A 14858-nucleotide genomic window follows, 5' to 3' on the forward strand; every position below is an offset into this window, starting at 1 on the left:
ACTATTAAACCCTTTGTAATTGTAATAGTATGACCCCGAGTTGGGGGGTGGGACTATGTGGATGTGTTTCCCATCTATTGCCCCTCTGCAGTTGGGAAAGTCCAACCGCTGGGCAAATTGGGATGCCACAGGCTGCCATTCCTGTGGCGTTGAAGGAAACTGTGGAGTGAAACAAAAAAATGAATTAGGACTTTTGCACATAACATTGCAAGCAGATTAGACACAAACATTCTTGGCCAACATCAGTATAACATTTATTTTGAAGGCGTATTTAAATTAAAAAAATCTTAAGGTCCACTTATCAGATTCCTCACCTCCTCTGATGGCCCATTGTAAAAATGTTAGGGGGTGGGGGAGATGTTTTGGACAGGTAACCCTCTCTACTTCATTGAGAGCTGAATGCATATATAATGTGTGTTACTTTGGCCAGCCCCTCCTTATTTACACTATTGGCAGCCCACTGGACAGGTAAGAAGTGTCATAATACAAAAATATGAATACACACTGTCCAGATTGAAGCACATTTTTACATTCTGCAATTACCTATCAAGATAATAGGAGAACAAAACTTGAAACAGTACCATTTGAAAGTATTCAGTCAGGCCCTTTCACTACATGCTTGGGTGAATTCATCCATAAATATGAACACAAAAGAGGTAGGTATATTGTGTATGGGTTTGGCAAAGTCAGCAGATAGAGTATTGGTATCGGTTGACTTAGCGGTTGGGGGGAGGGGGGGTTCCAAATAATTTTGTAACCCAAAAAAAAAGCCTCTAGCACTCTGCCTGAATTTAAGGACACAAATAACATTTGTACATATTTTAGGAGGTGTTTAGGGTAAAGCACTACTATGGAGCTGACAAAATACATTGATACATTGTTAAGTGACTAGGCTAGGTGCGTATGGGCCCAGAATAGCATGCTGGGGAGGTTAGTGAAAGCAAATATGCATGTAGAACAAAAATGGAGCATTTTAAAAATCTCAGAATGCATGAGGACAAAGAAGACATTCACAGCATATTACAATCATAGTAATTAGGGAATGATGAAAGAAATACAATACATTAGCAAACATTAAATGCATATAATGTGATGTTAAAGGAGAAAACTTATCTTAATATAATCCTTCTGCAGGACCTGAATGATGGCAGAACAGGTCTCTGGAATAATGATTGCCAGAGCCTGGGGGGAGACGCCTGTCGAGAATTTGATGTCCTGCAGACTTCTCCCCGTCGCCAAGTACCGCAAGGTGGCGACTAGCCTCTGTTCAGGAGTGATGGCTTGCCACATGCAGGTGTCCTGCTTGGTAATATAAGGGGACAGCAAAGCCAACAGACAGTGAAAAGTGGGGTCCGTCATCCTGAGATAATTCCTGAAATCATCAGTATTATTCTCACGGATCTCCCGCAACAAAGGCATGTGAGAGAATTGGTCACGCTGGAGCAACCAATTCTTCGTCCATGAACTCCTCCTCGCCCTTTTCATGGACTGGACTTGGGTCAAAGTAAGAACCCCAACACCAAGCCCCCGCATAGCACAAACTCTACGATGCGTACGTACCCTCAACATGGCTTCAAAGCGGTCGGCTGGTCAGGACGAACTAACAGAACGCATTAGAAATCAGAAAGGCCTGAGAAGAGCAAGGTGAAATTCAGAAACGAGCAGACAAGAATGCACTGAAAATAAAATACGTACTATAAATAGCACGCATTGAAAAACAGATGGGGACTGACTACACGCACTGAAAACCAGATACGAACCCACAAGCACAAACTGAAGAGCAGTAACGATCTGAAAAGCACGAGGCTGAAAAGCGCGAATCATCTCTCACCAAACTTCTATTAACACGAGATTAGCAGAAGGAGCCCAAAGGGTGGTGCACTGGTTTTTGAACTTCCTCTTTATAGTGCCGTTGTACGTCACTGTGTTCTTGACGATCGTAATTTCCGACAACATTTGTGCGCCTGTGTGTATGCAAGACAAGCTTGAGCCAACATTCGTCGGAAATAAATCCCAGGATTTCATTGTTGGAATGTCCTATCGTGTGTACGCAGCACTAGTTTAACTTCTATAGTCGGGAAGATACTGGAGAGTTTAATAAAAGACCACATAGACGAGTTCTTGCTGGAAAAAAATATTTTACGCAACAGACAGCATGGATTCATGAAAGACAAAAGTTGTCAAACAAATCTGATTTCTTTTTATGAGGAGATAAGTACTGGATTTATATAGCGCCAACAGTTTACGCAGCGCTTTACAATATAAAAGGGAGACAATACAGTTATATTACAATAAGATACAGGAGGATTAAGAGGGCCCTGCTCAGAAGAGCTTACAATCTAATAGGGTGGGGCAGGTGGTACAAAAGGTTGTAACTGTGGGGAATGAGCTGATGGAAGTGGTAAAAGATTAGAGACGTTATAGGCTTTACTGAAGAGATGAGTTTTCAGGGATCGCCTAAAGGTAGCAAGAGTAGGGGATAAAAAAAACGGTGCGTAAAAAGGTTTTTACGCACAATGTGCCTACCTTTTTTTATATTCCATTTGATAATGTTGTTTTAGAGAAATTGCCGAGTGCTTCCGATGGATCACTGCTCCCCCAAACGTGCCGAAACTTGACCGGGACAGCAGTTCTGGGCAACTTTTGACCCATCAGTGGGCCTTTTGTCCCACTAACTAATGCTACTATGTTACAAGGATCTTCACAACTCCGAGTATTACTCGGTCTTCTTATGCTGATTTCTGTAAGCTTCTCTTCTAGTCTACTCTCTGACCTTTTCTGCTTCTACCCCCTCTTTTCTCTCCTTGAGTCCACAGGATCTGCATTTAGGGGTATTAAATTGGGCTCCTTTTTATTTTTTCTATGACGCTTAATTGGTTGTCCCTGAATGTTCAGGGTATGAACTCCCCCAAAAGTGTGTGAAAATTTTTAAATACCTTCAAAGATAACGGGTAGATATAGCGTGCTTGCAGGAGATTCATTTTTCAACCGCCTCTTGCCCAAAGTATTTTGATGCACAATATCCTCAAGTTTTTTTTTGCCAATGGCCCAACTAAACAAAAAGGGGTGCTCATTGCTTTCCGGTCCCTTTTAGTTTCACTAGACAGATAGCAGATCCGGATGGTAGATACTTGTTACTACAGGGCACTATCCAGGACATGGAGGTTACAATCATGACTTATTATGCTCCTAATTCTACCCAGGGATGCTTTCTGACCCATCTCTGATATCTCACCACAGAGGCACCCTCCCTCTTGCGGGCGACTCGAATCTGGCTCTAAACCACCTCTTAGATAAATATCCCTCGGAACGTGCAGCTCCCTCCCCTGATGCTAGAAGATTTACCCGCGCTCTACAAGACCATGACTTAGTTGACCTTTGGAGGGAACTTCATCCCCAAGGCAAGGATTATACGCACTATTCCCACCCTCATCACTCCCACTCTAGAATAGACCATATGTTTATGTTAGGGAAGCATCTCCCCCTGGTAGTATCTGCTTCTTTTGTAGCTGCCCCATGGTCAGACCGTGACCCCGTCCTGGTAGTATGTCATTCTATTTTTAGTAGACCACCTTGTTCCCCCTGGGTGATGAACGACTCGCTTCTATCTTTTAAGGAGATCAGGGAGGATATCCAAAAAGCTTCTGAGGATTATTTCCGTACCAACATAGGCACGGTTTTTTCCCCTGTAACCCTATGGGAGGCGTACAAAGCGGTTCTTGGGGGCCATATCATTCAGATAGCATAACAACCTAAGCGTTAACGCGGCTCGCGGCAGCGCGATTTAGAGGCCCGCCTGGAATCACTCTCTACTGCATTCAAACAATCTCCTACTCCCGCAAATCGCAAACTCCTGGATCAGGTCCGCTCTGAGTTAGACCTATGCCTTACGGACGGAGTAGAATGTGTCCCGTCAGAAGTGGTACATTTCCCAGCAGCTTCTACACGTTTCGCAATACAGTTTGCGTCATCAGGAAGCTTGGTGCCAGCTTAGAGGCACTACAACATGTGAGTTTAACTATGTTTTTTAACTTTTTTTTAAATGAGAGTTACATACTACACTATGATGGCTATCCATATGTCTTTATGAGAACAAAACAGGGCAAGAGGCACTAGTATACTGTTTGGAAAGTCTGCTACTGGATCCATCACAAACGGACTGGTTATCCTAAATAAATTAACCATATTCTAATATATCTGGTGAGTGGCCATTGCACTAGGTGGTGGTGAAGTCACGTTAAGCGGTGGAAGTAGAAGCACTAAATATTGAGAAGGAAGTCACTATTGCACAGCGACATTCACTCACTCACTGAGGACATTCAGTGTACTGTGGTGTATACATATATGTTGAGGACATTTATTGCACTGTGTTGTACACATATATGTTGATATTTGAGACCTAATGGTTAGAGAGTAATATTGGCACTTATTTATTTTCATTTTCTCTTTTTTTATTTTTATTTTCACTTTTTTTAGCACTTGCACTTTAAATAGCTGTTGGCAGTATCGTAAGGTATTTTTATCAGTGGTATTACTTTCACTAGAATTATGATGTGGTGTAAAAAAATTTGGACACATAAATAGTTGGCACAGAAAAGCACACTATCAAGGATATTCATATATGTTTTTTATTTGCATATTTTGTTTTGTATTTTAGGAGGCGAACAGCCAATGTTCGGTCCGAACTGATGCTCGGGCCGAACCATTCACCCAATTCTACTGGCTAGTAATAAACTTCCTGTCTTATACCCTGTACACACGGTCGGATCTTCCGATGGAAAATGTCCGATTGGAGCGTGTTGTCGGACATTCCGACCGTGTGTGGGCTCCATCGGACATTTTCCATCTGATTTTCCGACACACAAAGTTTGAGAGCAGGCTATAAAATTTTCCGACAACAAAATCTGATTGCGTCAATTCCGACCGTGTGTGGCCAGTTCCGACGCACAAAGTGCCACGCATGCTCAGAAGAAATTCCGAGACGGAACAGCTCGGTCTGGTAAAATTAGCGTTCGGAATGGATACAGCACTTTCGTCACGCTGCAATGTTAAAAATTGTTTAATACAGCGCACTCTCTTCTTCTTTATAATGTGAGAAGAATGAAGTAGTTTTGCTGCTCATATTCACACAGACTTCTCACAAACTTCTTTCTTTATTATTTATTGTGATTCCCTCAATATATTTAGATTTGTCACATCTGACCAAATATTTTTTTTGTTGTTTTTAAATATTTTTTTTTTTTTATTCCAGGCTGTTTTTGTCTTTTTTTGTGTTTTTTTTTTAAAGGCTGTTTTTTGGTGTTTTACTACATAATATTTTTGTGTGTGTTTTGTGTGTCAAGTTACCACAACACCATTGTTATCTTGTATTATTGAATCTCAAGGAGATTGTTTGGTGTTGGTGTCCCGTGTTAATTTCACATTGTATATTAGAAATGTACCTGCCTCCTCACAAACAAACTGTCCTTTTTTAAGGAAAACACACATAGGCAAGTATAATTGAAAACAAAAATCCTTTATTAAGAGCTCAGAACCAAACAAAGAGGGAGGCAACGCTGGAGAAACAGCTGAAATTAGCGAAGCCTTGGACCCCCAGGGCACACATCAATTCTTTACCAGCAAAATTGGTGGCCTGAGGAGTCCATATCTAAGGGAGTGCAGTCTGGTCCAGAAGTCCCAGAGATCCGGAAAGCAGCAGATGATATCTATGTCCCCAGGCTGTGGTACTACAAGAGGCTGCATATTTTGCCAGACCAGACTGAACCCAGGGCCATCACTCTCTGGTCTTCCTTAGACGGTTCCTTCCACGCTGTGGCTCAGGTGTTGGAGATGTGGCAGGAGGAGGAGTAGGACCTGGAGGAGGAATAGGACCAGGAGGAGGAGGAGGAGGAGTAGGAGTAGGACCTGGAGGAGGAGGACTATGTGTGAGGTCACAAATCACAAATGTGGGTAGCACATGTTATTTCGCCCCTCAACCCCTTATTGAGAGCTTCCAAAATTAGGAACTCACACAGGAGTTGTTGGCCCTCCTCCATCCGCATCATTTTGCAGGCAGTTCTGCCAGCAAAGTCCTCCTCCACAGTGTGGGGTGTTCTCAGGGCCTCTGCAGCCTTACAAAAGAGGCCTATGGCAGCCTCCTCCAGGTTACTCCTCTTGCTGGCACTTTATCTTTGCAGGTGTAGGGGAGGGACCTGGACATCAGGCAGCCTGCTTGGCCCGGCCACCTCCTGGCTGAGACTTCCCTGTGTATGAAAAAGGGACATGGTTTTAGTTTTTGCTTCATCAATCACAATCATAAATTAGCAATCCAAACTAACATCTATTTAACATCATTGATTGGACAACCATAAATATTTAGAAGAATGCTATACCTGGTTCAATCTGGGCTCCTCCACATGTTGCTGCCTGGAAGGCCCAGGTTGGGCGTCAGAAGCCTCAGCCGGGGGGGGAAGGAAGCATGGAAGGAAGAGTGGAGAGTGATGACTCGGGTTCAGTCTGACCTGCCAGAAAATGCAGCCTGTCATAGTACCACAGCCTGGGGAGATAGATGTCATCTGCTGCTCCTGATCTCTGGGAATCCTGGACCTTCTTGCGTTCCCTTAGATAAGTGCTCCTCAGGTCACCAATTAGAACCTTCAAATAGGTGATGTCTGCCATGGGGATCAGCTGCTTCACAAATTCCAACAAACTATTCAGCGCTGCCTTCCTCTTTGTTTGGTTCTTATATTCCGGGTGGTATATCTGCCATAGACAGGGCAGCTCCCTGAACATATCAATGAATATGGGCATAAATTCCTCATCTTTAAAGATATCCATTTTTACTGCAAGACACAACACAAGACAAACCCTAATGTCAGCCTAAAGTCTACTAAACTTGTGCAAATACAGGCCTCAATCTAGAAGCAGTATAGGCCCAATGTAAAATCTTACCTTCGCTATCACGATCGGCGCCTCCGTTACTCCTTCCTCCGCTCACAGATCGTACGTACTACGCACGTGTGTTATGCTTTATAGACACTGCGCATGCGTGAAACTCCGCCCGCCCCTGACATTCTTTCTAGTCTATTCCCCGCCCCTTCTCATTCGTCGCAGTGGGGAAGAGCACATGGCGGAGACACAACAGGTGTCTGATAATTACACCAACGAGGAGGAGGAAAGCCCGGAGGCAGAAACGTCCCCATCCAGAAGGAGATGATTTAAGGCCTCAAATATGACCTTTGGGGAGATGTTGGAGATGGTGGACATAATGAAGAGGGCCGACTATGACGGGAAGTATGGACCTTACCCCAACCCCAATGTCCAAAAGGCCAAGATCATGGCGAAAGTGGTCAAGAGTCTGCACCGGAATTTCGTGGTAGGATGATCCAAGGATCAGCTCAGGAAGCGGTGGTCGGACCTGAAATTAGGGGAGAGCACGAGCAGTACCGAAAGATCCGGAGAGTGCAAAAAAGTAAGTAGTTGTGCTGTGTTCCTATTCTTTTGATGTTTATTACGTTTGTGCTGCTCCATGTGCTTTTCTTAACTGTTATCCAGTTTAGATTGTAAACTTTCATGTTCATGGGCACATTATTCGTTCGTATCAAACATTGTTCGTTCGGCCTAGAAAAACACCATTATTTTGGCCATATGCATTTCCCCACATTTTTTAGGGCCTACTTGTCTGAAACTAATTTGGTTATGTAGAGGGGTTTGTTACTAGAATGAAATGCAAACTAGATTCTGTGTAAGGAGAGGACACTCAGCAGCAGTTTTCACATCTGGACACTGGAGCACTAGTGTGGAACACAAGAACACCCTTTTTATTAGGGGGTCCCACACAGGTGCTCCAGTGTATACTATAGGGGTGTCTCCATCTGTGAAGCTTGTACAAGACAGGTAAAGTATTCAAGCTTGACAAAGGACAAGAAAAATGCAACATCTTTGAACTCAAAAAAAAGACAATTGTACCCCACTTCCAAGCAATGTTTCATATTCCTATTTCTGCCATCAAATATCTGTGTGCTAAGTATACCTTTTTTTTTGGACATAGGGGATAAAAGACTCAGAGGACATCCCTCATCCGAGGAGACCAGAGACCCCCCACCTCTGGAAGAAGGGGAAATCCACCCAAGCCAAGCAGAGCAGGAGGAGGAAGACGTGGTGGAAATTGGCACCACAACAGGTGAGCGTCTGCGACCACAGGCTCAGGTAAGAGATGGATGCCGGCAGATTTGTAATACATGGTGTGTTTTTGTTTCTATCTTTTTAGGGGATCGTGATGTTGTGGATCCAGATTGTTTCACCAGTGAAAGTGCCCAGATCCTGATCGGGAAGATCATGGGGTGTAATAGGGACTTGGAAAACACAGTGAAAAACATCAATGATGTTCAGCAAAAAATGAAGAACATCATTGATGTTTTAGGGAGATTTTAAATCCCCTCAAAATGCCTTGGGTTTTTGTTGTGCCAAAATTTGATTTCTTTTTTAGGTAAATTTTTAGCAAAGCCAAATTTTGAAGATGCACACAGTGTGTCAACATGTGCTATCTGTCATCACGGGAGATCAATGTAGGCAGTTTGGGGGTGTAACCCCTTTCTCAATAATAAAGTAGCTGTGAGGAAGGGGTTGCACCCCCAAAACACGTCCCTTGATCCCCCGTGATGGCAGGTAGCACATGTTGACATTCGGAAATTTGTGTGCATCTTCCAAATTTGGCTTTTCTAGGGGTGACTTCACCCCATCTGAACGCAATATCAAACACAGTTTGTAAGATCGGGAAGATCATGTCTGATATTGCCTTCAAGTTCTACCAAATGTGAACTTTGTAAGTTAAAAATTTGTGTCTTTCTTGTGGGTTTTAACACATGCGTGTTTTATCTTAAATGGACATTTCTACTTTTTCTAATGTGACCCCAAAAATTGTTAAACACCAAACATGTTGGTTTGTTTTAAAAAAACCTTTTCTAAATGCACATGTGATTGTGCTGGTATTAAAAAGATTGATAATCAAGAATGTGTGGATTATTGTCTCAACGCTTCCAAACTTTTGTGGTGCTCTAATTGGTGTTTTCTGTGACAATGGGGGTTATTTCCTAAGGGCAAATCCACTTTGCACTACAAGTGCAGTTTCAAGTGCACTTGTAGTGCAAAGTGTCTTTGCCTTTAGTAAATAACACCCAACAGTGCTTTGTAAGGTTACACAATGACGCCATTTTCAGGACTCACCACATTTCTGTCAGGGTCAGCTAAAACAAACACAAGCAGTAAATGTCACCAAAGATTTGACTTTTTTTTTATTTTAAAAAGTTTTTACACATTGTCTGGCATATGGATAGCCCCCCTACCCGCAAAGAATTCAAGGTATCTTAGCAAGACATCACGGGCACTCAAGGGGGGCAAGCCAGGACGGCCACTTTCAAGTGCCGTCAGAGTTGGTTCATTTGGAATTGCAGCCTCAGGCCCAACTGAGCCAGCATAGTTGGCAGAACGTTTCCGTAAAAAGTTGTGTAGAACACAGCACGCCAGGATAATGTGATTCAGTTTATACTCCGCCATATGTATGGGTGTAAGAAATAGGCGGAACCGGCTGGCCATGATTCCAAACATGTTCTCCACCACTCTTCTGGCTCTGGCCGGTAATTAAAAACCCTCTGGTCCGGGGTGAGGGTCCTCATCAGGAATGGCCGCATAAGATGGTCCCCCAGCGCAAACGCTTCATCCGCAACGAAGACGAATGGGAGTCCTTCCACATTGTCTTCTGGAGGTGGCAAGTTCAAGCTGCCATTCTGGAGACGCCTGTAGAACTAAGTCTGGGCGATGACTCCACCATCGGACATCCGGCCATTCCTCCCCACGTCCACATACAGGAACTCATAAGTAGCTGACACCACTGCCAACGTCACAATACTATTGAACCCCTTATAATTATAATAGTACGACCCCGAGTTGGGTGGTGGGACGATGTGGACATGTTTCCCATCAATTGCCCCTCCGCAGTTAGGAAAGTCCCACCGCTGGGCAAAGTGGGAGGCCACAGTCTGCCATTCCTGTGGCGTGGAAGGAAACTGTGGAGTCAAAACCAAAAAAAAAATTAGTCTTTGTGCACATAAACAGAGAAAGCAGATTAGACACAAACATTGTTGGCCAACATCAAGATAACATTTATTAGAGGAAATTTTTTAAGACCAAAGAATAAGGTACAACTATCAGATTCCCCCTCCCCCCCTCTTCTGGGCCATTTCTAACATTATAGGGGGGGGGGGGGGGACTCTTGGACAGGTAACCCTCTCCACTTCATTGAGAGATGAATGCCTAAATAATGAGTATTACTTTGGCCAGCCCCTCCTTAGTTACACTATTGGCAGCCCACTGGACAGGTAAGAAGTGTCATAATACAAAGATAGAAATACACACTGTACACATTTTAGCACATTTGGACATTCTGCTATTACCTATCAAGATAATAATAGAATACAAAAACTTGAAACAGTACCATTTGAAAGTATACAGGCAGGCCCTTGCACTACATGCTTTGGGGAATTCATCTATACATCTGAGCACAAAAGAGAGGGGTATAGTGTGTATGGGTTTGGCAAAGTCAGCAGACTTAGCAGTTGGGGGGAGGGAGGGTTCCAAATGATTTGGGGACCCCCCAAAAAAAGACTCTGGAACTCTGCATGAATTTTAAGCACCAATCACATTTCCTAAAATTTTAGGGGGTGTTTGGGATAAAGCACTACTATGGAGCTGATAAAATACATTGTTAAGTGACTACACGAGGTGAATATAGGGCCAGGAGACCATGCTGGGGAGGTAAGTGAAGGCAAATATGTATGAAGGACAAAAAAAATAATCACATTAAAATCCAGCATGCATGAGGACAAAGGGGACATTCACCGCATATTACAATCATGGTAATTAGGGAATGAGGAAAGAAATAAAATATATTATCAAACATTAAATACAATAAAATGTGATATTAAAGGATACAAATCTTACCTTTAATATACTCTTTCTGCCGGACCTGGATGATGGCAGAACAGGTCTCTGGGATAATGATCCCCAGAGCCTGGGGGGAGATGCCTGTCGAGAACTTGAGGTCCTGCAGGCTTCTCCCCGTCGCCAAGTACCGCAGGGTGGCAACTAGCCTCTGCTCCGGAGTGATGGCTTGCCTCATGCAGGTATCCTGCCTGCTGATATAGGGGGTCAGCAAAGCCAACAAACGGTGAAATACGGGGTCCGTCATCCGGAGAAAGTTCCTGAAATCATCAGGATTATTCTCACGGATCTCACGGAGCAAAGGCATATGACAGAACTGGTCACGCTGAAGCAACCAATTCTTGGTCTGGGCTTGTGTCAAGGTAAGGAGCCCAACACCAAGCCCCCGCACAGCACGAACTCTACGAGGAGTACGTATACGCAACATGGCTAGAAAACGGTCGGCTGCTCAGAATGAAGTAACAGAACGCACTGAAGAACAGCAAGGCCTGTGAAGAGCGACCTGAAAAACAGTAACGAACGAACAAGAACACAATGACAAGTCAATGGTTCTCGCTGCACGCACTGAAGAGCAGATACAAACCCACAATCACAAACTGAACAGCAAAAAACGATCTGAAAACCACAAGTCTGAAAAAGCGCGAATCGTCTCTCACCAAACTTTTACTAACACGAGATTAGCAAAAGGAGCCCAAAGGGTGCCGCGCTTGGTTCTGAAATGGCCTTTTCTAGTCTCGTCCTATGTGGTGTATGTCACCGCGTTCTTGGCGAGCAGAAATTCCGACAACTTTGTGCGACCATGTGTACGCAAAACAAGTTTGAGCCAAAATCCGTCGGAAAAAATCCATGGATTTTGTTGTCGGAATGTCCGATCAATGTCCGATCGTGTGTACGGGGCATTAGAGTGTCTGCACTCTGGATGGAGGAACAACAGAGATACCTCTGTACAGCAGCACTGTTACTCTGGAAAGAGGGTAGTTTTGGACCAGCAGATTTAGATACACTAACAAATTGAAGCTAAACTCCAGCTCACACTTTATAAGCAGTTACAATAACAGATTTTTTTTTTTCCTTTTTTGGATGAAGGTTTTACAATGTACATAAATAAATTAAAACTGATCATGTCAGTTGTAAATGCTTTGTCTCAACCCTCTGCTACATCTGAAGGACAACTTGTTCTGTTGAAAAAAAAAAGACTTACTGGCCAGATCCCCAGATGGGAAAAAAAAGGTGTAACATGTTACTAAAGGTGAAGTTATCTTTTAAAAGGATTTGCCCAACATATGTTACTCAATGGGAAATAGGAATGCTTTAAAGTGGTAGTAAACTCTTGTTGTTTATTTTTACCTACAAGTAAGCTTATAATAAAGCTTACCTGTAGGTAAAATGAATACAGTATCTCCTAAACGTGCACTATTTAGGAGATATTCTAGCAAGCAACAGCCAGTGATCGGCGCATGCGCTCTGAAGGAGCGACATACTCGTCTTGTTTTCTTTTTTTCACTGTAAAAAAGAAATTTAAAAAGTACAAAAAAAAGCGTTTTCCCCCTCCCTGAACCAGCCCAGTAGGGTATGCAATTTATTATCTCTATACCAAGGGAGCGGCGAGCATGCACCCCCTTTACAATGCTAATACCAGCCAGCCCACATGCCCTTCAGCATTTTCGGGAGCACATGTCCCCCTTTGTTCCTCTCCAACAGTGTTTGAGTACTGATGAAGTTCCCGCCACTGGCACAGTTTTAAAAGATAGACCGATTTCAGCGGTGTCCAAAGATGTTCCATTCCATTCCCTCCAATGGTTGGTCAGAGTTATGCCGTGTACACATGGGCGGACTTTTCGACCGGATTGGTCCGACGGGACGAATCCGTCGGACAATCCGACCGTGTGTGGGCTTCATCGGACCTGCAGCGGACTTTTTCGGTCGAAAATCAAACGGGCTTTAGATTTGGAACATGTTTCAAATCTTTCCGAAGGACTCGAGTCCAGTCGAAAAATCCGCTCGTCTGTATGCTAGTCCGACGGACGAAAACCGACGCTAGGGCAGCTATTGGCTACTGGCTACCATCTTCCTTATTTTAGTCCGGTCGGACTTTGGTGTGATCGTGTGTAGGCAAGTCTGTTCGTTCGAAAGTCCGTTTGAAGTCCATCAATAGTCCGTTGAAAGTCCGTCGGAAAGACACCACACCGCACGCCATACGAGCTTTTGTTTTGTATACTACACTCTGGAAAGGCTGGTGCACTCACGCACCTGTATATTGTGAGTACCCTCCTGGTGGGAATTTTTAATTTACTTTTAATAAATCCTTGGCTATATCACACTATGGAGCTTTTTCTCTCTTTTATGTGAAACCATTGATGTCATCTGAGAGGGTTGGAGTTTACATCAGCATACCCTGTATGAGCCCAGGAGTGGTTCCAATGCGTGTTTAGACACCGTTTAATTACCGTGTCACACGCTTAGAGGTGAGCGCAAGCACGATTGGGGGGTCACAGGAGAGCACTGAAGCATGCTTTATTGTGAACACCATTAAGGAGGAGCATGATGGACACTAATTTTATGTACACTATATATTTGCACTTTACGTTTTGTTATCAATGAGCTGATTTTTATTTGGATGTGGACACTTGATTGCTACACAATTAGCACCTGGATTTTATATTTATAGTCATATGCATATATTGTTTTCCTTTTGCATGTTGCACTTTATAATATACTTTCACAAAAGGACTGCATTTATTATACGGATTTGTGTTGTATTGGCACTTTTTTGGGTTTTACTATATTGAATTTTCTCAGCACAGCTCTGTATTGTAAAAAAAAAAAAAATTTTTTAGCTATTGTTATATTTTTTTAGCAATTGTTTTATATTTTTATTTTTTAGCGCAGACACAATTACTCATATAATTCCGTCGGAAAGACCGCCGGACCTTTGATGCCGAAAAGTCCGCCCGTGTGTATGCGGCATTAGGGAAAACATGGATAAGTTTGAGCAAGTTTCCACCACTGTCACAGTTTTAAATGCCTAGGGGGCATGTCATGAGGAGTTCACTGTGATCTCACTGGCCATATTTGGACTTAGGACAGGTTTAGTCATTAGTAATGTCACCATTGGGAAAGCCATCCCCAGTGTCCCCTGGGCACATAAAACCATGGCCAGTGTGGGAACTCTGAAAGTACTGAGGGAGGGCTGTGTTCCTCCTTCAGCTGATCTATGCATGCTGGATAGGCCCTCTTAAGACATCTTTGGACATTTCAGGACCGTGGAAAGGTAAATATAAGGAAGAACAAAAAAAAAAATAGACATATTTATTTGTGTGGTATCTTTTTTTAAACTTTCTCTTACCCCAATACCTGAGTCAGGGTGACCCCCAAAACCAGTTCACCAGGGATTGGACAGCTACTTGCCTCCAAAAGGGAGGCAGGTTGGTGGAACATTAACCACCCCCCTTGCTGACAACCCGTTTTTGGCACTAGAAAGGCTGAAGAGCCCAGAGTTGGTTAGCATTGGGCTAGGGTGGGGGGAGGCATATTTAGGAGGAGCCCTCTCCAAGTACCCCTAATTCTGAAGGGCATGTGGGCTGGTATCAGCATAGCATGGGGCTGTCACTCCATTGTCATAAGTGTACAATCCCATGTGTTTGCTGTGCAGGGCTGGTTCTTTAAGGTGTCATTAAAACCACAGCCAAATGTTCACATGCCTGAAAAAGCCACATGGCAATAGAAACAACTGTAGATATAACACATAAATATTCTATTTCCAAATACCTATTTTTCTTAGTTTACATCATGGTCATGTGATGTCCTTTCACTTGCTCTACACCGCACTTGATGAGCCAAGCAGGGAGCCTCTGATGTTTCCTGCAATCATCACTGTAGGA

Source organism: Aquarana catesbeiana, linkage group LG01, assembly GCF_042186555.1.
Source record: "Aquarana catesbeiana isolate 2022-GZ linkage group LG01, ASM4218655v1, whole genome shotgun sequence".
Lineage (NCBI taxonomy): Eukaryota > Metazoa > Chordata > Amphibia > Anura > Ranidae > Aquarana > Aquarana catesbeiana.